We start from the raw sequence: 24,425 nt of genomic DNA, 5'->3' as shown, positions 1-24,425 counted from the left end.
ATATTGGTTATAATATTGGTTAGCTGAAGGCTATTGCAGCATTCTCAGTAAATGCAAGCAGCTGACTGGGGGTTAGGTCCTCCTAACTTTGACGAGGCTTGCAAAAATTACCTTAGGCCCCGTAACAGCTTCCCGCAACTCATAGGCTCAGAATACTGTCTTACCCTTTCTTAGATGTCAGGAAATGAGGAAGGATCTGAGCTTTTGGAGAAACTTCTTCTCTGCCCTGTAAGTAAGGAAAGCCAGGAAAAGGATTTTGTTAGATTGGTAAGGATACAAAACCACATTTCTACTCTTCTTTGCTTCTTGTCACTGCTTCAACATTCTTTCTGGCTTGGTTTGCTTTCAAGCACCATTCAGTTCTGTCAATGCCATGTATATCATTTTCTTACTGTTCTTTTTCTTTCTCAAATCTACTGAGTCAGAAGCAAATCTTTCCATTATCTGCTGGGATGACCTTAGTGTTAGTATTTTAGTTTTCTTTCTAGTGTTTTTTTTTTTCAATCCTTTCTAAGCCTCGGTCAGTCATATGTGAAGGAGGGTTCCTGAGAGAGGTACAAACTTAAACACATAATTGTGATCTCTTGCAGATGTTTCTATTTCTGTTTATTCTCTGTTGTTGTTTTCTTTGAACAAATTATCTAAAGTTGTTTTAACTGGAAGTTTGTAATTATGTTTTGTCAATGGAAAAACAAATTGATTTTGGTCCTGGAGTAAGTGATTCACCTTGCTAACACAAGAGTGTGAGTAGGAGGAAAATATACTACAAAATTTCAAAATGTGCTCTTTCCATTTGTCATGAATTGCTCCTTCCCAGCACCTTTTTACTTAATTTTAAATCTCTGCCTTCTCTTTTCTTCATTTTTCACTCCTGCGTCATATCTCTACTTCACATGTTCATGTCCTTACTTTTACCTTTACTGTTGTTATCTCAAATGCAATAATATTATGTAGGTATGGGAAAGAAACAACTTTCTCTTTCCAAATTGTTTGTTTTGCTTCCATCATGGATAGATGGGTGTGTGGATGGATGGACAGACTAACAGATACATAGGGATATGTGGACCACTGCAGAATACACATTAATATATCACATCAAAAATCTTTTGCATACTAGTATATGTCACATAAATGTTCTGTTATACACAGAGCTGAAATTAAAATAAAAAAGGAGAAAAGTAGATACAGTGAGGCAGAATAAGGCGCTGAGCTAGAAATTAGAAACAAAGTGTGTTTCAAACTCCTTGAAGTATTCTCCTGGTGTAAAGAATCCACTGTTGTTTTTTTTTTTTGCTGAGCAGTCCCACTTGCTGTGAGGGAATGATGTGAAGCTGTGCTTTTTGCAAGTGATAACTCATAATTCTCTGGGCTCAGAAAATGAAACAGGCAGCTCTGCAAAGTCATTGGACCACAGGGCAATACTTTGTGAATGATTAAAAAAACAGAGGACCTGTGGTACTCATATCATCTGTTACTTGAAAGCTGAGAATAAGTAGCAGTTAAAGTGTGATTTCTTCCATCAGTAACTAATTTTTTGAAGGAACTGGCAATTTTTATGACAAATTATCTTATTCACAATTAAAGCATCACTGTAATTTGTCTTTTCCTGGCATGTAATTTATGGTGTTCAAGCAGAGGAAAAAAGAAGAGTGGAGACTACAGAAATTACATTCCCTATGTAGAGGGAAAACCAGTAGCAGGGTTGCAACTTAATCCTGATGTCTCCCAGATTGGGTGGAATAAGAGCACTGTCATTGGTAAGAAGCTTCATACAGAATGATATGAGATACAAAAAGTTCCAAAACCTAAAAATGTTTCACTACATTCTAAAATGATGCTGTTGTCTCTGCAAGTTAGAGAGTTTGTGACACTCAGAAGGCCTTATTTTAAAGGTTGAAATAATGTAGACAGACTTATTCACTTAGCATGTGTATCATTCACAAAAAATGAATACCCATTATAATGCTTATGAAACTTATTTTATAGGCTGGAATAGGAGCTCCTTCTATTGAAGACAGTTATAACCTTTGGATTAAAAAAGTCACATCAAACACATACAAAAATTCATTGGTGACATTGGACCAGCTCAATAATGACTCAGGGAGCTGTTATGATTTCATCTGTTTCAATAGTAGTGAACCATTCAGAAGAAGATGCTTGTGAAGAAATCCTAATTATACAGCCTGGAGGTTTCAGGATGAATGAGAATAGCAACCAGTTTTCATTCTAAGAGGAAAGGAATAAAAAGAAAATAATTAACAGAACGAGAGCATTGCTAGACTCTGAAAAAAACAGCTGCTTTCTTTCCAGGGTTACTCTTCAAAACATGCTGCCTAAAGAATAGTCTTTTCAGAAAAAAAGTTAGCATATTTTGACAGAAATAGCCAGAGATCTTCCAACCAGTTACAGCAGATGGCAGTTCAAAAGACAGAGGACATCTGTTTATGATTCATCTGACGTTGCAAAAGACTATGAGAATTTGAGATAGCGCTCTCAGTAAAGTTTTTATTCCTCATAGGTGAGAATGGAGTCTCCTCCATCTGGCAAAAGGTCTAACAGTGATGCCACTTTGTCAAGGAACCATCATTAATACTCAAGAAGTTACCTCAGGCAATATTCAGGTTTTCAGGGAGAAGTTACAAGATGTGGATGCGTAATGCTTTCAGACAGAATGCTTTGCTCCTACAGACAAAATCTGTTTTCTGAATGTTTTTCCCTTTCCTTTTGTAAATGGACAATGAAGAGCCAGGAAGTCAGCTAGGAAAAGATGCTTTCACAAATGTTTCATTTGTAGTTATAGAAATTATGAAACAAACTATTGTTGGTGGAGTTGCAAAACTGCAGTGATTCGATGATAATGATTGTCTAAACTATTTTGCTTCTCCATTTGAAGCATCACTGACAGCTGAAAAATATAATTTGGTACCATGCCAAAATAACTGTGACTTTGTTATGAAAGGATAGCAAGAAAATTTCCACAATCAACGATGATTTTATCTCTTGCCAGCTGGACTCATGCATTTCAAAAATGGTATACTTGAACTCATTTACTAGAGTTAACTGTCTTCAATGTACATAGACAGGGCTGCATAAGAAAATGAAGTTAAATAACAATGACAGAAATTTCTCCACAGATGTGCTAACTTCAGCAGATTTAAGACAAGACCTCATATAGGCAGAGCAGCTGTCAGATGACCACACCATTTTTAATGTCTTGTAGACTGAATAATTGTGTTTCTAGAGTGTAGACGAACCAAAGACAGAGGTAGAGAGGATGTGACTGTTTTCTGGAGATATATAACAGTGGAGATAAAAAAGGATTATGCTACCTCACGGTTTACATATGCTCATGGATTTTATTGGTTTGTTTACCTGTTTTCACAAATGTACTGTAGCCTAATTGGTGTATAACATTTTGACTGCATTATTTTTAGGTTTTTTAGGTAATTATTAGCTTTTTTATAGATGTGACCAATGTAATGTGAATTTATAGAATGGCCTGTTATTTCTGTCATGACATGTAAGACACACGAATTTGCAGATGCTTGTCACAAATAAAACAAACAGATTTACATTTTTCTAAATATGTAAATGACATGACAGCATGAAAATTGTAATGAACCAAAGGGTTTGAAACAGTGACTGAACTGCATGACTGAAATTGTCTATTCTAATCTCATCAAGTGACATATACAGTAGGTACAGTGGTGCGTGCCATCACCGTATTGTAGAATCATAGAATAGCCTAGGCTGGAACAGACCTTGAAAGATCCTCTGGTACAACTTTTCATGGGAAAGAGAATCTGTATGAGATGGTTTAGGCTCTGTCCAATAGCAGCTCAAAACTTTCAGTGATGGAGACTCTACCACATCCCTGGTGATGGTCATTCCCTTGGTCCAGTTGTGATTGTTCTTACTGCTAAAAATGTCTTTCTTACACCAAGGTGAAACTGCTGGTGCAACTTCTGCCCATTGTCCCTTGTCTTCTGCTTTGGGAAAACAGAGCCTCCATCCTCTTTTCAGCTCTCCTTGGAGTACTGGAAACTGTGATGAAACTCTTCCTGATCCTTTTACAGAGGGGTGAGAACCAACATCTTCAGTCTTTCCTCATAGGGTAGTTCTTCAAACATTTGATCATATTTGTGGGGCCCAGAAATGGGGAGAATACTCCAGGTGTGGCCTGACAAATGCTAAATAGAATCAAATGATCATGTCTCCAGCCACGCTTGCAACCAGATAAACAACATCCACTGCATTCCCCATATAAATACAAGGTGTTATTTTGGAGTAAAAAGGGATCCAGGTTAGTCTGGCTTGATTTGTACTTGGCAAATCCCTCTCATTTTTTCCCAATAATCTTTTTTTTTTTTTGTTAGTAATACTTTTTGGAGGACTCATTCCAGTACTTTCACAGGAATTGTAGTTGGGTTGATGGGTCAATAGTTTCCTGGGTCCTCTTTTGGGCTCTTCTTGTAGATGGGTATGACATATTTAATGCTGCTGACTCACTCCTGCTATGAAAAACTACTCGCTAATATTGACATAGTCTAAAGGTAGGTGTCTTAATCTCATACTTAATCTTGTGAAATTCTGCTGGTGTTAAGCATAACTTAAACCAAAACCCAAGTGATATTCAAGTTAATGTCACAACACTCTTAACTGTAATTTTTTTCAAACAAACAAAAAAAACACCAAAAAAAAATCCCCAGCTGTCTTGTCTTGATGACTTTCCTCAGAGTTCCAGATGACAGAGGGATATGAGGTTGGATGGGGCTTTGAGAAACCTGGTCTAGTGGAAGGGGTCCCTGACAATGGCAGGGGTGGAACTGCATGATCTGGAAGGTCCCTTCCAACATAAACCATTCTCTGAGTGTTGGCTGTTGGTTTTTCAACCCCAGGAAAATAAAAGATGGTCCCATTAATTAGGAATGTCTGAGCTTACATCTGAAACAAGAGTAATATTTTACAAAGAAAGGTTTTATGGCAAGAATTCTATCTGAAATTGAAATTTCACAGTATAGTCATTTCTACTGAACACATATGTAAATAAAATATATATACATAATTTACAGATTCATACATACAAATACATACATTCACAAATACATGCAACTACTTGTGAAACTGACCTGAAGATTTATTTTGTTTTGTTTTGTTTTTGTAGCTCAGTTCATGATTGCATATTGTACAGCAATAAAAACATTCCAACACAGACAGGTAAATCGAGCACTCCCATCATGCAGGTATCACAAGAAAGAAAATAATTACACAGGACTGATATACCTTCTGTGAATTAGTACAAGCTGTTTATGAGTTGGAGCATTATACACCTATGGAAAGATCTTTTCTTTCTGTGTGTATTGACTGACTCCTCACTTTTTAAAAAGGGGAATAAATAATACTTTCTGCTCAGATCGTTTGAAGGAAGATAGAAGGAGTGTGCTGTTGTGAGCTTTGAATAACTTTACTGCTTCTGTTTCTCTGGCAATAAAATGATCTACTGTAATAGACCATTATACAAAAACTTTTTTGACAAGTGCTTTTATGAAAATTGAGCAATGGAAATTTTCTCGGGTTGCAGTTTCCCTTGGGAAGAAAAAATGATAGGAAATTCCTTTCAATCTTGTCGGCACAATAAAATGCAGCATTTCATATATACAAATAATGTGAAGAAATTACTGCAAAATGCAACTTGGATGTGTAGAAAATTGAGAGAATCAATCAGAGATGTTTCTATCTTGATGTTCCAAAATAAATGCAAGCAATAAACATTCCATTTTCAAATTAGTTCATGATAATAATGCATCTTTACTGAACTCACATAAGGAGATGAACGATTTGGTATAAACACAGAGAGCAGCACAGGATGTGCAGTGTATCAGGATAAAGTGTTCATAGGAATTCATACTAACTGGGAGGTATTTCATAGTGAAAATTGATACAAAAAACAATCTACATTAAATTGTGTTAAGAAATGAACAACAGACAAAATTGAGGCTATTGGAACCTATTATCCCATTCTTGTTGAAACAACACATTTTTCTTCCATTCTAAGCCTCCTACTCCATCTTTAACCCATTGCAACATGGATCAGTCCCACTTAACGTTATAACAAATCTTTATATTTGCTTGAGGATATTAAAAAACTGAACATATAATTCTAAAAGAAAACACTTTTCACATATATATATTTACACTTTTCTCTCTTCGTTGGTCTGTAACACCAGGTTGCACCCAAATGCACTATATAAGGTGCATTTTACCCATGTTATTTCTTTGTTCTCTCCATTATCCCTAAGCCCAGTTTTGTCCAACTCCAGATATGATTTTTTTAAAACTGATAATTACAGAGTAGTTTATAGTGTGGGGTCCACAGTGCCAGTTTTTGCTCCATTTCCAGCCTCCACTGCTGAGCCAAATTTCTCTGTACTGATCATTGTGTTAGAGTCATAATTATCTCATTCTACCTAGGGCAACTGCTTGCTACTGCTACCTATACAAAGTTGTAGTTGTACCACACTAAGAAAAAATTTTAAAAAAAGTAATGGAATGACATTCAGAGATTGTGTTTAAAACAGTACTTAATGCACCTGCATTAAAATTGCAGACTTCAGAAACCAAGTCATTTATAAAGTTACAGTCATTATATTGAGGTTAGTCAAGATATAAGATGGATCTGGACTGTAGTTCACTAATTGTAAAAAAACCTCTTTGTGAATATAAGCATGTGCAAACACATAGAGTAAAATACCTGACAAAAGAACTTAAACAGGTATTTAGGGTATTTGAACTAATAGAGAAAGGGAATGTTTTGCAATGTGCAATTTTCCTCATTCCGTAGTCTAAGGGTCTAACAATATCTTATGAAAAGACTTTGTGCCTGAGAGTTCTTCCAGTCACAGCAACATGCAGAGTTGATTTGGAGCAGGAGAAAGAAAGCACCCTTATAGCCATGAGAAGAAGATAAAGCTGGCATCTGCCTGATCATCATCTCTTTACCATTCTGCTTTTCTAGACAAATAACACCAGAAAATACATCTATCCATACTTGAAGGGCCAAAGAGGAGTCAGTTTCTCACTCCAGTCCTGAAATGAGAAGGCATGGTCAGCCTGCATGTCTCATGGGAAGGATTTGGTAAGGGAAATGTGGAAGGAAGGATCAGTGTTGGAGGGAAGGGCAGGTGGGTATAGTGGAGAGGCAGAGGTGTGGCATCTCTGCTGCCTTTATAGAGAAACTGGGAATTAGGTGGAAATTAGCTATAACAAACTTGAATGTGACAAAGGTTGGGAGCAGAAATCAGTGTAAAGCAGAAGAGGGCAAGCACTATTAGATCACAGTGGAAATTTCAAGGCTCTAGGACTAAGATAAGTCTCACTATGGAGGCAAGGACATGACTTAAAAGAGGAGGGAAAAATCATTATTTCCTCCCTGCAGACAGAAGAAAGCAATTGTGAGCACCACAGGGTTACTGCTTTTTTCCTGCCTTCCCAAGACAGTAGAAAAATGCTTTCTCCTATTCAGGATGTTGCAAAGTGGAAATCACATCATGAAAGAGAACAGTATATGCAGGAAAATATGATGCTTACTTACAGGTTATGTTGGAATGCCAAATCTTCATCTCTGTGAAATAGAAAAGAAGCCAGAAGATCCATGAGTGGGTTGGTACTGTCCTGCAGCCTCCACTAAGAGAGAAACAGCTCTGTGTATGAAAACTACAGTCATGTTTTCCTTTGTGCAATCTGGCTTCTTCACAGCACCAGTATTGAGGAAAGTTTTTATTCCTTTGCTGAAGACAATGGTTAAAAAGTTTCACTATCCAAAATGGGGCAAACTGCAGGGAATTAGTGGTTCTTATCTCCCTCCTTCTACAGAGACAAAAAAAAAAAAGTAACAAACAAAATATAACCTAAACATATCTGACAATAATAATCAATCCTGGGAAAAAAAAAACAAACAAACAAACAAAAAAAGATTTTAAGAAATTAGAAGAAGTGCATGCAAGACTGTGAAAGATCTAAAATGCTCTGACTTTCAAGGAGTTAGAGAATCACACAATAGCTGAGGCTGGAAGGGGCCTCTGGAGGTCATCTGCTCAAATCTCACTGCTCTGGCAGGACCACTTGAAGCCTTGCCCAGGATTAAAATGATTTCCAAGTACAACAGATATCGGCAGGGTTCAGGATGAAATGGAACTCTAGTAAGGAAAGCAGAATATAATTCATGCTTTTTGCATTTAGCAGGGTGCATGATAACCTTCTATGATGATATGACTAGCTTGGTTGATAAGAGGGGAGGAGGGATATTTTTTATACAATATCTTGTTTGATGGCTTAAATGAGAATTCCACTGTTTTTCTTTGTAAAGGTTATTTGGAAAGCTGGTGCACCATTTCTTGGTACACAGGTTTTTCTCATTGCAGGGTACAAAAAAGAATTAATAAGGACTGGCATCTTCCCAAAACAAAGTGTATTACCATTTTTCAATGTGAATTAAAGACATTTTATGAGTAAAATAATGATTTCAAGGACTAAAGCTTTTGTCCCTGTGAATAGGCAATCTTAAGAGAGCAGTATGAAATGGATAATGGTGCTGTCTGATTTCTACAGAAGACAAATAAAATACCTAAAGAAAAGCTGGATGAGTCATCATACAGCCTGGAGATTTTTCTAAAGTAGCCTGAAGACAAAAAAGAGAGTTTAGTCACTATAGCCTCCCAGAGAAAGCAGAGATGTGAACATACAGGGTAAAGAAGAAAACACACACAATACCAACTGTACCAAACATGTCAGGGAATTCGGCAATACCAATTGATTGTTTCTTTTTCCACAGAAATTCTTGGCTGAACTTGCTGCCTGAAAAAATATCGTTAACACCTGTTTTTCACTTATAATGATAGTCTAAATTGCAATAAAGATTTTGACAACTCTGATTTTTCTTTCTAGAGAGTATAGGGGCTTTGTGAAATGAGTCCAACTGATGATGAATCTGTGACAAAGTATCTTCAAATCTACGTTCAGCCCTTACAGTGAAGGATTACATTGCCAAACTGTGACTTCACACATTATTCAAAACCTTTTGAATATTTGCACCAGAAATGTCTGATTATTTATTTCATGTTTGTTCAAACAATGCAAAACATGATATATTGTTTGTGGATTAGACAGCATCACAACCTTTCTTGGTAAATAGCTATTGAAAATGAGGGAGAAAATCCAGACCATAGTTTTGTTCCAAGTGGGGTATGAAAACAATATAACGATCATTTTAGCAGTGAGAAACCAGATCTCCAGGGCAGATGGTCATGTTCACCGATGGGCAGGAGTCTGAACTATTTAAGTATAATGGTGGAAAAGTTCTTTCAGCCTATACTGAGTCACTCCCATTATATCAAACACTGAGACAAAACAGAGATCATACCAGACCTCTGGGTTCTAACAAGCCCCTCTGAATCATCAGTGCCAATGTTAACAAGCAGTCTACAGAGGAGACTCATATACCTGAAAAAACACTTGAATGAATTAATGCAAGTTAAATATTGTAATAAAGCTATAGCTTCTTTCTACTCCAGAGAGAAATGAGGGATGAAGTACTAAATGAACCAGACACTTGATGTGAAACAGCCCAAACAACTGCTGAAAGCCCAAGAATCGCAATCAGTCATTTGCCTCCTGATGCCCAACAGAGACATTGGAGTTCCATCAACTTCCTGAAGAAGGAATAAAACCTTTCTAAAGAACGTTTTATTCTGCTAAAAGTTTTATTGCAGAGACACTGTCATAACATCACAAATACTCATTGGAAACACCACCACAGTACCAAAGGAATTTTGTCTTCCAAAACCATATGCTTTTAGTCATCTATCCAGTGATTAGGAGTTTAGTCTTCATGTCTGCTACTTCTACAAATAAAGTAGAATGAAATTCTGCCTTTCAAAATGAAAAAGAATCATAAAATGATTAGTGTTGGAAGAGATATTAAAGATCATTGGGTTCCAGCCTTCCTACCACAGTCAGGGATGCCACTCTCTAGATCAGGTTACTCAGGACACCATAAAATCCCATCCAACCTTGAACACTGTAGAGCTTCCACAACACCTCTGGGCAATTTGCTCCAGAGTTTTACCACCCTCTGGGCAAAAAATTTCTTCTTAACATCTAATATTTATCTTAGGTGATACCACAAGTGTCAAGAAAGATACTGACAATATTTTTGCTCTCTCAGAGGGAGAACAGGATTATCAAAAGCAATTTCACATGCATATAGACATATGCATAAGCTTTTGTCCCATGTAATCCAATTTTAGCAGATAATTGTGGCTCAAAGGAAGGGAAGATCATACAAGTCTGTGACTACTGAGATTTTTCAAAACAAAAAAACAAAAAAAAAAAAAAAGAGGAGAATTTTTTGTTACAGTAATTTCATGACTATAAGGCACACCCTTTTGACTAAAATTTTGGTCCAAACCCAGAAGTGCACCTTATAATTCCGATGCACCTTATATATGGATAAAGTTTGGAAATTTACCAACCTGGAAGTGCGAACTGCAATCCAAGCCGGGACCCGCGGGAACTGCGACCGCGCGGAGGGAGCTGGGAATTGTGGGAGCCGCGACTGCCGGGCAGGGGAAACCAGGACCCAGCGTGGCCGCCAAGTGGGGGGACACCGGGATGTCGTGCGGCCACCGGCCAGGGGGAAGCTGAGACCCACCAGGGTCACCGGCCAGGGGGACGCCAGGACCTGCTGCAGGGGCTGGGTGGGGGAAGCCGGGACACGGCGCAGCCGTGCAGTGGGAGCCTGGAGCCAGGAACCGCGAGCCATGCCAGCCGGCGCCAGGGGTGGGTGGGGAGGGCTCCTGGGGCTGTGTTTAAAGGCTACACTGATCTGTGAAAAATGTTTGCAAATTGAGCACCTGCCAGTAATTCGTTACTTTGTTGCGCGTGGCGCAGCTCCTCACCACAAAAAAAAGTGCACCCTATAGTCCGGTGCACCTTATATAATGTACAAAGTTGCGAAATTTGCCAACTCCAGAAGGTGCGCTTTATTGTTCGGTGCACCTTATAGTCGTGAAATTACTGTAATTTAATGTCTCAAAGAAAACAATGCAGAAGACCTATTTGTACTATAACATAAGAAACTGGTCTTTTCTGTGAAAATTAGTAATTTTCAGTGAAGATTAATTAATTAAAGGCAAGTTTTGGTACATAAGAAATGCAGTATCAGAATTCCTCATATCTGTTAAATAAATAAATGTATCTGCCAGAGAAAAATGAGATACTGTCTGTTCTGATTATAAGCTAGCCTCTCACAGAAAGTAAACAAAATTTAATTAATTTCATTGCCAAGCATCAAAAGTATTTCAACTTTTGACAATAAGACTAAAGAACGAGGTGCACCTGAAAAAAGTTATATTATGCTTTCTAGAAAGCATGAGACCACTGAAAAAGCTAATGTGTGTTTATTCAGAAATAAGAGGGAAATGTGTTAAATATGTTGTGAGCTTGTATCTAACTGTGAAGCATGCAAGCAGATCTCATCCAGCTTCACAGTGCAAATGGGAACCAATTGGCCTTCATTTCCTGGTTATTTACAGAACAGCTGGAGGCATGCTCTCTTATTAAAACTGAAAAGTGTTTAACATTTCAAAATACTCTCATTTAAAACATGAGGTCTGAGATAAACTGCAAAATATAAATGGAATGCTTTTAAATATCTTTTCTTCAAAGGGGGTGGTGGTGGAATTTCCTCACTGATAAAATGTTCCCAGTAACTGTGAACCTTACAAAATGTTCACTGGCATTTCTACATACAAGCAGGAAAGCAGCATCTGATCACTTCATTGGAATATTTGTGGTCGAACCAAGACATTTGGAGTGAATTTGGCAGTCTAGTGATGTCTATAGTGTAAATGTCTGCATTCAGCCATGTCTCCTTTGAATTCCTTTTTAGGCATTAGATATGGTCACTTATGTGAGTCATCTGACCAACTGTGTGATTTAATAAGTCACATCTTAGGTGTATAAATTGTACTGTATCATCTATAAATGGGTTCCAGGGTCCTGATCTTGTATAAAGATATTTACATGGAAATTTCATAGGGTGTGTTCAGAAGGGGCTGCTAGGATCTCTACTGTTGTCATCTCTCCAGACTCTTTTGAGGCCTCAGAAGCCACCAAAAATATAGGGTAGGAATGTGTCAAGAGGTTTTTATATTTTTTAAATTCTAATTTTCATGGGAAATCTCTGCACTACATAAGCTCTGGGATGTGGCTGAATGTGAAAGTGCAGTCTGTCAGACCACACAGGCTGGAAGAAAATTCTCTTCATTCATAAGCAGAGCCAGTTTATTGCAAAGTGTCTGCAAAGCCAAGCACAGTCTTGGCTCACCTTGGTGAGAAGTGGCAGGGCGGAGAGGACACACTTCAACTGCAGGTGAAACTGGTTTGGCTTTCTGTAGAAAATGCAGAGGGTGACAGTCTGCCTCCTCTGAGTTCTGAGATCTAGACAGATCATAAATCAAAGCAGACGTGGAAAGTCTGGGTGCCTCCAGATTCCTGTTTAAGCATATGTTGAATGATTTGGAAACAACTAGAAAAGGGGTGTTGAGTCTTCAATCTAGGATCATTAAATAGTTAAGTTAGAAAAAACCTCTAAGATCATTGAGTCTAACTAAGGTTTTGTTAACCCAACACCACAATATTGAGCACTAAACCATGTCCCCAAATGCCACTATGTGGTTTCAGCATTACAAGGATCAGTATATCCTTGTGGTCTGGTTCATGGTGGCACCTCTTTTGTCATAAGCTCCAAGTGAAATCTTCCAAGAATATTGTCCTGACTTTAAGACAACTGACCTAGTACGGCCAGATGTCTGGAGAAACAAATCTCTCGCACGACTGAAAGAAAAGTTGCAATTTCTGGGAAGTAAGGTGGTGTATTTTCATTGGGACCAATAACAGCATTTAAAACAAATTCCTGAAACAGCTTTGGGATGACAAAGCAAGAGAGCAAAGAAAACTCCACAGTCAGCCATGACAGTGATGGGGTTCAAGGGAAGTACTGGCAATGTTTGACACAAAGTGAATGTTCAGTTTATGCTTTGGGGACAATCCTTGGTACCAGTGAAGTATGCTATAGGCGGCACAAGATCACAGAGCAAGACTTCTAAGTCTTTTGTATCTCTAGATCATCTATTTCTTTGCAGTGCTAGAACTAAAAAAAAATCTCTGGAAAAACTAGATATGTTTCACAATCTGTGTTGACTGCACACAGAGATAGTCACTGGAATGAGAAATATTTAAGAGCATTGTTTTCTCTTCAATTCCATTTTATATGTCAAGGAAGATTTACATAATGGTGCTTTTAAAGGAAACAGAATTTTGAAAAGCACATTGCCAATTTATGCCAAATTGGTGACAAGTTGTAAGTCTAAATGAACTACTCCTGACAGCAGACATCTGAATATGCACAGAGGTACCAGACTATGCTTATTCAAGCTCTTCAAAAGAGACTACAAATAAAGGAACAGACAACCTGTTGATTCAGTACTTTACTGAAATACAGACTTTGGACAAATAGCATCTTCTGCAAACAGAATTCTGGGATAAAATACAATGTTACTCTTCTGGCCTAGTACTGCTGCTCTCAAAAAATTAAGAAATGCTTCAATCCATAGAGAAGAATAACTGTGATGTGTTGCTGCCATTGTGGCTAAAGGAAAGAATTTGGAAAAAAGGAGAAAATATGTCAGCAACACAAGCTCTAGCAAATGGAAAGCACTGAGAGAAACATAATTGGAAAGAAACACTCAGTGACGTGTCAAGACATTCAACTTTATTGTTTGGATGTAAAGATCTCTGCCATACCACCACAGAACCTTTGACTGACATTATTTTCACTGATGCTTTTTGAATGAAAAAATTACAAGAATGTGATAGGCAACAGGAGGCTTGAAGGAGCTTTGATCCCATCTGTCCAAGCATTTGCACCAGTCTTTTAAGAACCAATAATAACCTTTGTTAGCTACATAATGTGTACAAGAAAACTGCATTCCTTTTTCATGATGTACAAAAATTATTATTTTTATTGAAAAATCTTTTTTTGAGAAATTTCATTCCAGTGCATGCTGACTTTGCAGAAAATGAGTTTATTATTCTAAAGACAGATGTTTGACTGTATTGATTGCATTACACACACCAAATGTTCAATTTTTGGTAAAACAAACCAGAAATCTCTTGAGACATGATAATAAACCCTTGTAAATGTTGAACAATAGCCCACAAACAAGTGAGGTAGGTGGAATCTTTGTTACCTCATAGGAATTAGCTCAGATCTGGTTTAATGACACATTAGTCAATAGAGAATGAAAAATGGACACAGACATGCCAGTGATTTAACACAGTCCAGCAATATTAAGAACCTGATAGAAAAATATAGAAAAATAATATGCAGGCAAAAAAACATTCTGTTCTGCTTTCCATTAGTTTTGCAGCTATCTTCTATGAAAGAAGTCAAACAAAATCAAGAAAAAATTTTAAAGTATATGATTTCTTTTTATAAAAATACATTCATCAGGATAGCAGGATAGTCAGCTTAATTATGAAGAGGAAGACTTGAATATCTAGTGAGAGTATGAAATATGTTTGGCTGTACTATTTTCAGACAAACTGAGATCTTTATTTTGACACCTGCTTCCTATCTGCAGAGATTTTATCTATGCCAAGAAAAATGTACACAGCATAATTACAACGTACAAAGAAAAGGGCCCAGAGAAAAGGCTGATACCTCTTACTGAAAATTGTTGCATACTGATCTCCAACCTATTTCCAGTGATAGGCACTCATAAGGACACCATAAACCCTCGATTAGCCACAGCGCTCAAAAGTCAAGTAGAGATTGCATAAACCACACATAAACCAATGACAACCCTAGAGGAAGGTCCTGGAGCACCAGGAGAGATGTCCATAAATTCTTCCAGGGGAGTTCCTTGAGAGTAAGCCAAAGGGGAAGTCGTGAGCTTAATAATGCAGTAGTGGTGCAAAAGAGCCCTTGTACATACCCTGCCTGAAGCCTGGAACTGTGGAAATCCTAACCATGTGTAGGGATGTGGCCAATGCTGGGCACATGACATACATCAGCAAAGCAAAAGCAGGATTCAGACAAATGCTTTTCTTCATAATGGCTAGAATTTGACCTAACAAAACTAACCAAAAAGCCCATGGGTTTAGATTTTTCTACAATTTTAAAATTTCCCCTGTGGAATTAAGAAGACTATAAGAACTTACCATCTATCAGCACAAATCAAGCTAATCTCTTGGAATTCATCCCAGAGCAAACTATTCTACCTGTTCTGGAATGGCAGATACAGAACAGGCTGGAGGTAGAAGTATTTTTATGGAATTCTGCAGCAGAAACAAATCAAAGAGACAGCTTGCTTTGATTTCTCAAAGTATAAGGGAAGGGAAAGATTACTCTGAACATATTGAAAACATAAAAAGAGCACTAACCTGCATGTAAGGCATTTAACTTTATAGCACATGTATAAAGCTGTGATATAGCACAGATCACTGACTAGCCACTTAACTATAAAACCACGTACACTATTTTCTCCATCCCTATTAGAAAATACTTTCTTTGGGGGGCGGAAATTGCACTTCCTTGAAAAAATTAAAATATATTTTAGGGGAAAAAAAAACAGCATCAGGAGAAGATTTGTTGATTATTCTGGCTTTAAGAAATATGGGAATATGCTTGGTTGTGTGTTTGATGCAAGAGATAGTCTCAAATCCTGGAAAATGCCATTCCAAAGACATATAGTATGGTTTTGTGGCTTCCAGATTGTATGTATGGGAGATCACAAACAGAAATGTTTCTAAATGGTTTGACCTAAGAGAAAATGTGTATATTGCCAGGCCAGCAGAAGGAATGCACAGTCAAAAAATACTTCTTTATTAGCAGACACTTTCTATAAATATTCTGTGTCATCAGAATCAAATATTCAGAAATATAAATATTTCTGAAAAAGAAAGCAGATAAATTCTTTACTAATAATATATGTAAGTTTTAGCAAAGAGACAAAAATATGTTTAGACATTTTGGCAATCAGAGATATTATTTGGTATGGTGATTTGCTAATCAGGGATACTAAAATTGTAATACAGCTTTAAATAACACTGATTAAATTAAAATTAATATTTACTTTCAAATGAAACTGTCTGGTTCGTATTTATATCTATTCTGTTATGATGAAGATCAAAGGACAGAACCCAGTGATGAAAAATACATCATTTAAATTTAAACAGAAACCAGTTTTCACCATCCAAATGCTTGTAGGGAAGGAAGATTAGGATGACTACAACAGGTGAGGAAGCAAACATGGCCTGTCTTTGCCCTGGTCCTAGTGGATATATGCAAAGTTCTCTTTGGAAAAGAGGAATACTTACTTCCACAGTTTTAAATTAAAATAATTATTGGATGGACACCTTACCATGGGTGGAAAGAACTCATAATAAATTGGGTTTGTAATCTCATATGTATCCAGAAAATAAATGTAAATGGTGCTAACTTATAGTGCATCAATCCTTTATCTATGCAGTCTTTGTCCAGAAGAAAGAGAAAGGATTTAATATAAACCCTTTGTGTAAAATTTCTGCATTTTACATGACACTCTGATATAGAACTGTTACAGAACAATCATTCAGAGAGCAGAATAATGATGAAAATTCAGGAAGTTTATCAGCAGTGCAGCCCTTCAGCCTTACATGAAACATCAGCAAAAGCCCACTAGTGCCAGTGGCCACATATACCATATATAAAATCTTTATTGTACAAATAGTTAATAAAATATGGGCATTACTATATGATTATTAAAAAATTTCTGGTCTCCATGTATTAAAATGGCTGGAGAAATGGAAATGCCTAGCTGTATAGCTCACTCTTGCCTAAACTGATCAGAAACCTAGTGTCTGCTTAGACTTTTGCAACCTTTTTAAGTGTTTTGATCTAAAACCCTTTCCTCAAAGCACAAGAAGTGCAAATAGCAACAAGAATTTTTGCAGCACTAATGAAAAATGCCAAAGGCATCTACACATATTTTTCAAATATATCACCTGATTCTTTTCACTGTAGTGCAAAAAATTTCTCTAGCAGAACTGTTTGGGAGAAAATTACAGTAACTTTGCAACTATAAGGCACACTCTTTTGACTAAAATTTTGATCGAAACCCAGAAGTGCACCTAATAGCCATGCACCTTTTATAGAAACAAGGTTCGGAAATTTGCCAACCTGGAAGTGCGACCCGTGAGCCTAGCCACGAGACAAACTGCGAGGCGCGGCAGCCACGGGAGCCAAGCCACAAGGCGTGCTGGGGCTGCATTTAAAGGCTGTGCCAATCTGTGAAAAATGTTTGCAAATTGAGCACCAGCCAGTAAACCCCGCAATCGCACGCTTCCATTACTAATTCGTTACTTTGTTGCGCACAGATCCTCGCTGCAAAAAAAAGGTGCACCTTATACGCCGGAGTGCTTTATATATGGACAGAGTTCGGAAATTTGCCGATACCCGGAAGTGCACCTTATAATCTGGTACCTGTTATAGTCATGAAATTACTGTACTTGTATGCAGTTTCAGAACAAGTTCTTTAAGCAGCCTTTCAAACAGAAAGGTGCAGAAATAAATCAATAAAGAACCATGAAAATCATCATCCCATACAAGAGCAGATTAGTGAAGCTTCAAGCAAACGTTTCAAAAGGTTCAGTGTTCCGTGTTTACTGCTTTGACTGCAGAGACAGGATTTTTTTAAATCAGTCTAAAACATCATATATTGTATCTATTTCGAATGATGGAAAATAAGACACTGAGAACTATTTCCCTCTTTATCCCCTAAATAATATAAAAATCCCCCAACAGCCTGTTGGTCCATTTATAAATACGGTAGTCCAGAAGGGTACTTAGCAAAACCAGTCATACCTGACAGAAATTGTTTATTTAATTTATGAAGTATACTTTTAAAATATTTCTCCAATTTTACATTGTTCTTGAGTCACATAAGAAAATCCTGCATAAAAAGTTGTATTTTTAGGAAGCAAACCAGTGGAAGGAAAAATAAAAACAAGAAAATAGATCTGTGAGATTTTATTCAGCAAAATACCTTGACCCTGAAAATGGATGTTCTAACCCTGCAGGTCATGGGTTTACTTTCTGTATAATGACAAAGGTGGTAGCAATTATGTTTGCAAAGGATTAGTTATTACACTCGTTGGCTTTGCTTAATAAATAACAATTAGAATCTGATGCTCAATAGTTTTTCTCTGCTAAACCTTTTTCTACTGTATCCATTCAAAATAATATATATTGTTAGGACTAAAATGTACCACAGAATTGTTCTGTCTCATATTATTAAGCCCTTTCAGTCAAAGTGGAAAACCAAAAAATTCTCAGTTTCCTTGCCCCATTTTATGATCCTTTTTTGTGGACTTTTGCAGTTGCCAGGATTCTTAAAATACTTTTAGTTTAATTCTTTAAATACAATTCCTGTTGTGAGAAGTTTCAACAGACAGAAACAAATGAAATTAAGAAGCTGGTAATGAAAGAAGCTGTTAAAAAACACACTCAGAAGTTCTGAAATGGACAGTGAAAAGCTTATCACATCTGGGTCAAATCCAGGTCCATTGAAATGTGTCTGAGGGCTATTACAATCTGGGTGAAATGAACCAACTCTTATGAACATGGATTCCATTCCCAAAAATGTCCTCGTTTGCTCTAGAAATGTTCTGAAAATGCACTAAGTGCTAACACAGGTCACCAGTTATTGCAAACAGTAGCTGATGCTGCTTGAAACTTCAGCAGCTAAGGACAAGTATGTGAAAATGTCTACAAGTTCACTGACAAGGAAGGGTTGTGTAAAGAAATAGAGTAGCAGAGCTGTTCAGAGCCTGTTTTCTGTGCGAGAAGGTACCTTGCAATGTGCTCCAAAACACCCTGCACAATGGTCTGTAGATAACCCCTTGCTTGGCAGAGCCAGCAATCCCAACATTTCCAAACCACGCTGCAACCAAGGGCAATATCCAGAGAATCTACCAAGCACCTCCTGCTTCAATTACAACTGGAAATTATCCTCTGCTCCAGCTTGCTGCTGAAGCTGTAATAATCCACACACTGAGCAAAGAACACAACTGAGCTAATTCAGTATCATCTCACCCCTACCAAACAGAAACATTGACATTTAAACTAAAATTCCTACAGATGAAAAGTTTGGGAGATTTAAATCAATGTGAGGGTTGAGGGAAATCATCCAGAATTTTAATTCATGAGCCTCAATAGCTTGAGGTCTTTGCAATGTGATTTTTAATAAGATAAAATGTATTATTACTACTGTATTATCTGAATTTATTTGATTTAGATTTATTTTGTACCATACATTATAGTACTAAATATTTGTAAAATTGAAAATTCTACTTTTGAAAAAAAAGAAACAAATTCTGCTAATATTTTTCCCCTATAAAAAGCGTTGCCTAAATTAACACATTCTTAGGACTTATTTTCTGTTTTCATGACACTGGCTTTCCCTTTGAAAAAGGTTTCTCTAAAATGTTTAAAATATTCTTTCATCTATTAACCAGCACTGGAAAAAGAACAGAAGACTGCTTCCTTGTACAAAGGAACAAAGTTAAAATCAAAATTGTCCCAGTAAAATAAACACTCCAGCAGTCATTAATTGAAAACTAGCCTGCATGATACAGATTCTGTGAGTGTCTGATCATATGTGTCTGCTGTGTACTTGCAGCACTCAAAAATACACAGCCTCTTCAACTTTTGCATAATAGTAGACCAACCAAGAAAATTATAATAATACAAAGTGGGTTTCTGTAGCAATTCAGGTAAAGGAGATATGAGAAACAGATGAAAGAACTGAGAGGAATCCACATCAGAGCCATCATAGGGATTTACTAGACAAGATTAGAACACCCTGGCTTATTACTGCATAAACTTCTTTGAGGATGACATGATTAGGATACTTATTTTAGGGATACATTTGTGGTTTTTTATTTACTTCCCACTCTACCTAGCAAAAGGAGAAAAAGGGCTTCTTCAAGCACACATACCTGAAAGTGCCTATGAATTATTGCAGAAGGACATCTGATCACCATGCAGTCAGAAAAAGCCAGTTATCTGTGCTACTGCCAAGGAGCTTAATTGAGAGACCAGAGTAGAAAACTCAATAAAACATCAACTGAAGGGCTCAAACCAGTGTTGATTAGCTATGTTTTTTCTTTTCCTAAGAATTCAAGACAATTATAAATTTACAAAGAAGGATTTTATTAACATTGGGTTTTGCTCACAGCATAAATAAACTTTTTAAAAAATAGTATTTTTTATAAATTATAGTTTGGATTCCCAAGATGCCTAAGCTGTAAAGTCATACCTTAATTTACCTAACATATTGGATATATTCTACAGCAATTTATACTACAACCACTGCTGAACTTCAAATACATGCCAAGATCAGTCAAAAAGGCAGCATGAGAAATATTTCTGTCCTGTCTCTCAAGAAATAATGTGTTACATTATTGCCTCTTAATAAGATGATTTTACTCAATTTTTTATGTGATTTTTTTCCTGTATGGGAGAGGATCTAGGTCATAAACTGACATTTTTCTGTCTAAAAACTTGGCCACAATACAAAATTATGTTTCTAGTACTTTTTCAGGGGTCTTTATTGCAGAATAATCACAATCACAAATCGCAAATGTAGAGTTAAAAAATATATCTCACATTTTAGAGGCAATAGTGCACTGTTTAGTGCACTGTCCTGGATGTGGTATGCATGGACCTAATAGGTGAATTTTATGATTGAGTGACAGTGGTCAGTGGGCAGTCTCTTCCAGATTAATATTCATTGATATCATGAATAGAAAATGTTTTTGCATATTTTTAAGAAAACCTTTCTTTGAGTGAGATATTTTCCAGGACATACAGGCCGAAAAACAATAACATTTTCTCTGCTCCCTGCCCAGTTTAATTACAATAATTTCATGAGTATAAGGCACACTGGATTATAAGGCACACTTCGAGATGTTGGCAAATTTCCAAACTCTGTTCATATATAAGGCGCGCCAGCGTACAAGGCGCACTATTTTTTTTTTTTTTGCAACGAAGATCCGTGTGCAACAAAGTAACAAATTAGTAACAGAATTGCGTGATCGCGGGGTTTACTGGCTCGGCTCGGGGTCGGGCAGGCTCGGCCTCACTTGGGGCTGCCGATGGGGCCAGGTGGCCCAGTTCGGCACTGCCACTCGGCGGGGCTGCTTGGGCCAGCTGCCGCTGCCGTGGGCTGCTGCTCAGTGGGGCCGGCCAGGGCCGCTCGGCACTGCCACTCTGGGTCAGGCAGGCTCAGCTTGGCTTGGGGCTGCTGTGGGTTCCCACTTCTGGGTTGGCAAATTTCCGAACTTTGTCCATATATAAGGTGCTCTGGGGTGTAAGGCGCACTTCCAGGTTCGAACCAAAATTTTAGTCAAAAGGGTGCACCTTATACGTGTGAAATTACTGTAGTCTCCACTAGATTCAGAAGAACGCTACAGTAGATTTACAGATCTTATTGATTTAAGCTGGAAAGTCCCTCATTATATTCGAATTATACAGCCTCTAGACCTCTTAGTAACAGAGTTGTTGTTGGCAAAAAGGCCTGAAGATTCCAACATGGCAGCAACTATAAGAAGATGTAGTAACCTTTATGAGACTGCTGTAGCTAGGAAAAGAAAGGACAAGCATTCTGATGTGCCAATTTTTCCTTAAATCACTTTCTTGACTTTCTTGTGTCTGTTTTTTTCCCAAGCACATTATCCAACTTAATGGAAAGTCCTTCATCTCCTACAAATGTTGCCTAGTTTAGTAGAGTAGTTACTTCTTAAGTTGCAAGCAAACCCCCTGGTTATCTTCAACTAAATAATCCAGATACTGGTATAAGTTTTAATCAGATCCCATACCTGCATATAAATCTCTTCTCTTTAACACATCTTGCCTGTAGCACTGCAATATAAAGAGCAGTTTGGCCATACAGAACTGAGACTCTGTGTAATTGCTGCAAAACGCCTTCAAGACAACTATATAGTTTCATATGATTTTAGTGAATAATTAAACAGCTTTTCCTCATAAAGTGGGTCCAGTGGTAGAAGACTTCTCTCAATTGACCACTTTTCAGGTAGATTTGGGCCTGTTTAGCCTTCTTTTGGGTTCTTACCCTTTCTCCGGTTGTTCAGTCAACATCACAAATATTAACTGGTCTTTTGCAAATGGTAGATAAAATATTACTGGGAAGATGAAAATACAGATGTGGAGCCTGAAAAAAAATATCTATTTTAACTACCCTTCTTTTATTTAGTTTTACTAAGATCTCCAGTCAATCAGTAATTTTCATCTCATATTTTAAGACCTGTAAAATCTGGCAGAAATATTTTTAACATATTGCATATCACCCTTGAGACTGCAATATGTGGGAGCTGGAACTGACTAGTCATGTTTAAAAAAAGCATTTGCAAAAACCTCCAGTACTAAAATATTTATGGTCTTCCCTCATTTAGAATATGAAAAGCATTTCAAACGAACTTCCTTAGTACTTTGCAGCTTTTGATGTGTTACTGAAACATAGAAGATAAAAATAATATAAAATTAAAATCGAGGTGAAATACAAATAGTTGTTCATTCTACAGAACGTATGAAAAGTCTTGAATAGATCATTTTTAAGGAAATTTGCTAGAGATCTGAAAACTCTCAAATATTTTGGGGAACTCTGCTCTTAAAAGAAGGATGAGTTACATGCCTCTGAGTAGGATTCTTCCCCAACTCTCTGGTTTAGATATTGATGAGCATACAGTAACATATTTTGGTAAAACAAAGGATTATTTTCTTAACTCCACTAAACTACCATAAACTAGTCAGTGTCTGTACAGAACCACTAAAGGATTAGGAGGTTTTTTATACTGTGGAAGATAGTCTTCAAACATTCACTCTTTCATCAAAATGGAGAGTATTGTTTTTTTCATCTCTAACTTTTTGAAATAAGTAAAAGTTTATCATCAAGCTGTGTCTTTAATATACAGCCCTCCTCAGAGAGAACTTCTAATCCAGTCCAGACAATAGGTTCTGAAGGTAGCAGCTTGGTCTCAAATGAAATACTAAAGCAGAATGGAGCAAGAACATTATTGTGTGTTTTTTCCATAAAAGTGAAAATGTAACCTCTCCAGAGGCTTTCAAGCTCTCCAGACACTTTTAAAAGTCTTGGAAAGTTAAAACTGACGTATGCTAAAAAACTTTCAGGATGTTCAACTTTGAGTGAAGTTCTGAAAAGCTCAGGTATTTCTGTGTTTCTTCAACAATTCACTACATTAACACTGCCCAGTAAGAGCAATCTACAGAGAATTTAATCTATTTGCATTGTCTCTAGCAAGAGAGGTGGAAGGAGACACAAGCCTTGAGAGACGACAGCTTAGAACCATTCTGGACAACCTCTGTGGTTCCAGATTAATTGGCTATTGCTACCAAAATCTGTTCTTCAATAAGATCTTTATGAGCATTTACAGTAAGTTCTCACTAGCCAGTCTGAAGTCATAAGCAGTTTAAAGTTGGTAGAGTCCTTTCTGTAAACCTCTAGCAAGTGTCCTCTGGTGTGCTTTTTGTCTCCTGAAAATCTTCTGTGAGTACACCTGAGTTACCTTTAGCCATTGTTGGCTTGGTGATTTTTATGTTTGGCCATACTGTTTTGTTTTGTCTTGTTCCTTAGTATTTGTTTATTCACCTTTGACTGCTATATAACATTTAACTGGGTAAATTAAAAACTGCCATCTGGTGTCAGTGAGATAGACAGACAGACAGACAGATAGATAGATAGATAGATAGATAGATAGATAGATAGATAGATAAGGAAAGAGTAGAGGGACCTTTCATGATATTGTTTCAAAACTATAAGTCTGTTTTATATTCACTCAGAAACAGATGAAATGTGCACATTTTCCTTCCTACTAGATATATAACTCTTAATAAAGAAATACTGGGCAGCTTTGTAATTATTACTTTTCCTTCAACTTCTTTTTCAGTCTTTACTAGCATTCAGTCTTGCAATTGCTCACTTTTTTAGTGAAGTTTAGTCACTTCATTTGTTGCTAATGTGAACATGCAAATACATGATCAGAACCTTCATTTAAGCATGTATGTAAGCTACAGGCTTTATATACACAAAATAATAATGTAAATACACTGAGCAATATACTGAAGAAGATATTTACAAACTCAAACAGGTGTGCAATTTTTCCTTGCCTGAACATCTGTTAGGATTGTTAAAATAACATGAAAATTAAGTACAGAGTGTGCATTTGGTTTGCATATGCAAAATCTGTAGCACTTTTAGAGGCAGCTTTAAGAGGTTATAAACCAT

General features: G+C 37.0%; 1 long non-coding RNA gene across 1 annotated transcript in view; it reads right to left on the bottom strand.

The window, feature by feature from the left end:
- LOC116992544 overlaps positions 1-24,425 on the bottom strand; it is a 151,448-nt gene that overhangs the window by 22,533 nt on the left and 104,490 nt on the right. The window contains exon 2 of the long non-coding RNA XR_004417071.1: positions 165-226. This is a non-coding gene — a long non-coding RNA (uncharacterized LOC116992544). The remainder of the gene's footprint in view (positions 1-164; positions 227-24,425) is intronic.

This window comes from Catharus ustulatus, chromosome 2 (assembly GCF_009819885.2).
Source record: "Catharus ustulatus isolate bCatUst1 chromosome 2, bCatUst1.pri.v2, whole genome shotgun sequence".
NCBI classification, from domain to species: Eukaryota; Metazoa; Chordata; class Aves; order Passeriformes; family Turdidae; genus Catharus; species Catharus ustulatus.
This window is presented reverse-complemented; position numbering and strand designations above follow the sequence as displayed.